The sequence below is a fragment of the Lygodium microphyllum genome, chromosome 4 (assembly GCF_053477565.2).
Source record: "Lygodium microphyllum isolate KBCC chromosome 4, Lygodium_microphyllum_v1.1.10, whole genome shotgun sequence".
NCBI lineage: Eukaryota > Viridiplantae > Streptophyta > Polypodiopsida > Schizaeales > Lygodiaceae > Lygodium > Lygodium microphyllum.
The window spans coordinates 171,567,954-171,573,145 of NC_141138.1; the positions used below are offsets into that span (position 1 = coordinate 171,567,954).

The window sequence follows — 5,192 nt, forward strand, 5'->3', positions numbered from 1 at the left end:
TTGCAAATATTTGCATTTTGTTATTGCATAGATACTTACACTAAGACTAGGAAACTTGGGTTCTAATTATGCTTGTCTTTTGGACTTCAGTGCTTCAGCTCTCTTGCATGTTTTGAACCTGATGGAGATCTAAACACAACATTTTACATCAAAACTCTCTTGCTATTTATGGAAAGAAATTTTGATTGGGGAAGCCAATATGACCTCACCTGTTCTCTGTACCATTATTAGAAGTAGATATCTACCTATGGATAGTGTGGAAGGTTAGGAATGTTGTCACTTTACATGAGAAATCTGTCAATGGAGTTTTGGGACCGAGAAATGACTTTATTGTGTAGGTTTTCAAACAAGGAAATATGATTATCAAGGAGGAAGCCAAGTGCACCTTGCAACTAAGGAGGGTCTTCCCCATATAGGCACCCAATATTCCATTGTAGCCTTAAGAGCCTTAACCTCATCATACATGAAGTACTACTTCATTACTAGTCGAACTAGCTCACTACACCAATAACCATACACACATCAGGCAGCCAACTTACCAGTGTAGTCAATACTTGCCTAGCTTGATCAATCGTGTTGGGTCACTGGATCACCTGAGTTTTTGTTATGTTGCACCATCCATACAACATGAAAATCAAATCACCTTTGACTGTACAATCTGCTGCAATCAGCCACTTCACATGGTCATCAGGGCTCTGAGACAAGCGCATAGAAATTGAGCACAGCAAGAAATAAAATACATAAGGTCTTTTTTCACAGGCACACAAGATAGATGGTAACATTTCAAAGCTTTTTCTCAAAACCCTGAGCCTTTTCTGTGTTCATTGAAGGAAACAAGACTTTCTGAGCTACCCCTCACTCAAATTAGGAAGCTAGAAGTATGCTGCTTACCGGAGTAACTTGAGCTGCAAAGACTCTTCAACAACATAAACCTTGCAGACAGATGAAAAACACACTGCGCCTGAAAAAAAGGTGATTTTTAATTTGGCCCCTAAGCCTTAGTCAAGGGTCCCACTTTACAAAAATTTCAGTTATTAGCTGAGGTTGCAGTTGCATGAACAGCAGGCTTTGAATTTCTTGAAGCCTTAAGTCCCTCAAATAGCAGCTTATTAGCTTCTTTCTCCAGTTCAATTCCTTTATTTCTCATAACACTCATCACATTAAACACATCTTGTATATGTTTTGAATTACAGTAACCATGCACAATTGCTGTGTAGAGACTAGATACAGGCTTGCAGCCTTTATCCTCTATTTCATTTACAAGTGCAAGAGCCTCTTCCATTTTGCCAGAACCACAAAGGGCACGAATCAAGGGGTTGAAAGGTGCAGCATAAGGAGTGATTCCCATTTCAACCATCTCTGACAAAAGCTTACGTAGCACTTCTGCATCACCTGCTTTGGCAAAGCTATGGATCATCTTACTGTAGCTGACAACATCTGGAATGCCTATATTCTGCTTCACTTCCTTAGTGGCCTTCTTGACCTCCTCTAGCTTCCCTGCCAGAGAAAGCTTGTCCACCGCCACATTGTATGATACGGCACCAATACAAGAGAATCATCATTGAAGTCACTCAAGACATTGTACGCTTCATCCATGAGGCCTGATTTGCAAGCACCTTGTATCCATGAATAGTACATTTTCAAACTTGGTGTGTGACCCCACTGCATCATCATTCTCAGGACATGTTCAGCATCCTCATACCAATGACTCCAACAAAGGGTATCAAACATGAGCATGCTAGTAATTGGAGATAGAGTTGTTGAACAGTCTCAGGCCATCCTGTGAAAGAGCGGAGATGCATCAGTGGAGTTCTCATGCACACAAAGACTGTAAATGACAAGATCAAAGAAAGTGAGGCTTGACATGTCCTGCTCAGAGCTTTTTGACACACTATCTTAAGGTGCATGTGAAGATATTACTGCCTTGCTAGGATCTTCATATGCAAAATAGTTGAGAGCACCCAAGGCAATAGCCATTGAATCTAAAATTTGCATTGTCTCAGGTGTCACGTTCCCTTTGCAGTGCTCATCTATGAATTTCTGAAATTGGGCAATGTTTGGCAGCAAGTCCCTTGCTCTGATATAATCACACAGCTGGTCGAGAGAGATACATGGCCCCTCTGAGAAAATGCTTCTATAACATTAGTGTAGGTGATATAACCAGGCCTGTAGCCTTTCTCGTGCAAACCATATAGAAAGTTGCAAGCATCTTCAAGGTATCCAGATTGAATAAGTGAATCTATGATGGTTGTGTAGCTGACGCTTCTAGCACGAAGCTCACCTGGATGAACCAGACCTCGAGAGACCATCTCCACTAAGACCTTTGCTGCCTCTCTTGGCTCGTTCACACTCAAAAAACCAACTATTAAGTTCTGGAAAGTGTCCAGGGTAGGAGTCTGTCCATCTCCATCCATCTGCTGGAATACCTGTACGGCAGGTACGGAGAGCACAACTCAAGTGGAAGAAGTCAGGCTGAAAGCCATAGTAATCTTTGCAGTTTCTTATCAGTTCGATGACGTCATCGACCAGGCCAGCCTAACCATATAGGCGGACAATCGCCGTGAGTCTGCGTGGTGTCATGGTGCTGGATGGCTTGCGATACTCCAGCAGAACTGAAAGGAACCCTGAGAACCGCTCCTGCTCATGCACCCAGAAATTGCACAACGACTGCAGGGTCGAAGGCTCCGGGTTGTAGGTGGGGTTCAACTTGAGGAAATGTAAGAAGATTCGGAGCGCATCCTTGGGGCTGCGGAGGCGAGAGAGGACGAGAGGGAGGTTGGAGGCCGAGAGAGGGAACTTGGTCCTGCTCAACGTAACCTCCATCGCCTCTGACGGAGCCCTGCGTGACGTCAACAGAATTTGTCCAGCTCCGAAGTAGGGTGTAAAGAAGTCTATTCTACCATGAAAATTAACAGAAAACTAATGAACTGGCCTAAGGAAATAAGAGGAAATAATATGAAAATGCTTCAATCAAGGCCATACTATAGACAACTTTCATTATACCATAGCAGAACTTAACCACAAAAGCTGAAATTAAGATACAAGAAATAAAACTTGGTACTCACCCCAAAATGGTGATGAACAAGAAATCTATTAAAAAAATAGTGTAAGTGTCAAAAGTCTCCTAACTTTGGCTAGGGCTACCTATTTATAGCAAGCCCTAACCCCTAGATCTCTAATCTTTTTACAAAGGCTTTTAGCCTATCCATTGGCCTTATTTACTTCATTACAAACCCTCCGTACTTCAATTAGCTTTGTCCTCAAAGTTGCAAATGGGAAGATAATACAATGGATGTAGCATAAAGGTTCAAAGGCACAAGTTGAAGAAGAATCCATGGTCCAAGAAGTTCATGACTGTCTTCATGTTGCTCATGCTATCCAAGAAAGGGTTGTCATAGTAAAAGAGTCATAACTTTTGAAATATAGCTCCAAATCAAACAAATGTGGTGTCATTTTGAAGAATACACCTAGGAGCATAAAATCCTAACTTTGATGAAGTTAGACCATTTATTTTTATGACATGAACTTAATACAGCAAGCTGTATTAAACAGTGAACTCATGCTTCTTCAATTGTTTCTCCCATAAACCAAAAATGGGAATCCATCAAAGTGATCATCATCATGAAAACAATTGCCAAAATTGTCAATGACTATGCCTGGGTAAAATGGGAAAGAAGAATCATCCCAATGATCCCTCGAATCAAAAGGATAATGAACATTCTCATAATCCATCTCATAGTCATCATGATCAAATGGATGCAAAGGATCTTCATTATCCAACATGTACATATCCCAATCACCTATGGACTGATATGCATCATCAATAGAATCACCATAGAAACCAAAATTTGCATAACCATGTTCCTCTTGAAGGATAGAGGTTTCATGAAAGTCCTCCTTATGTTGCATGCTGCCCTTAATGACGTTCTCATGAAGGTCCTCCTCATTGTCCTCATATTCTTCAACATGGTTCTCCATTTGCTCTCCTTCATTATTGTCATTACCATCTATGTTGTCCATATTTGAATGTACTTGCTCTTCTTCATAGAAATCTTCAACCTATAATGATTTAAGTGGCTCATGTGGTACATAACCCTTATGGTTGGACTGATAGTAAGTGTCATAGATCTCATTCCCATCCACTATAAATGGTGCTTGTTGGCAAGCTTAGTTGACAAAGAAGCTTGTTATGGAGTGCCATTGCAAGATAGAAGCCATAGAATCAAGGTAAGAGCAGGGCTTTCCATAGAATCCATGAAAGAAAGCTTGACGAGAGAGAAAAGAAACCTTTTGCAAAAGTAACTGAAGTTTGGTCTTCATTAAAGATTATAGCCTTCATTTTGTCCACCTTACCCCAATTTTTGGTTAAAATTTTGGTTACGACCTGCCAAATATAGTTGGAGCCACCATTATCCATTGGTTCATGCCAAGAACCTTCATCTTTGTCACAGTTTGTGACAGATCTCCATGTCAAACCACGGTTATGGAAGAACTAACTTTTGTGACTAATTTTTAACTACGGTTTTCACTCCCTAGTCATTGCAATTAGATCTAATGCATGACAATGACTTTTGATAGAATCTAAACTAATGCTCTAATACCAATGTAAAGAATGTCTATTCTACCATGAAAATTAACAAAAAAACTAATGAACTAAACTAAGGAAGTAACATGAAAATGCTTCAATCATGGCCATGCCATAGACAACTTTCATTATACCATAGCAGAATGTAGTCATGTAAGCTAAAATTACGATACAAGAAACAAAACTCGGTACTCACCCCAAGATGGTGATGAACAAGAAATCTCTAAGAAAAATAGTGTAAGTGTCAAAAGGTTCCTAACTTTGGCTAGGGCTGCCTATTTATAGCAAGCCCTAATCCCTAGACCTCTAATCTTTTTACAAAGGCTTTTAGCCTGTCATTGGCCTTATTTATTTGTCTTTGGCCTTATTTACTTCATTACATAAGGCCCCCTCCACCCATTGGCCACCTACTGGTACCCACCATGCCACGGATAACACCAAGTCAGGTGACTGTCCTGCGATACGCATGTGGGTAAGAGGGTGAGGAAGACGACGATGATGACAAAGCACCCTCAGCAGGTGCTGCTGCCCCCTCCATCACGAAGGATGGATGCTATTGCTACAATTGATTGAGAAAATACGCCGACGATGAACAAGCCCCTTGCTG

At 40.9% G+C, this 5,192-nt stretch overlaps 1 pseudogene; it reads right to left on the bottom strand.

The window, feature by feature from the left end:
• Window positions 1-222: 222 nt before the first annotated feature.
• LOC148037905 (uncharacterized) lies at window positions 223-4,020 on the bottom strand (annotated as a pseudogene).
• Window positions 4,021-5,192: the final 1,172 nt, after the last annotated feature.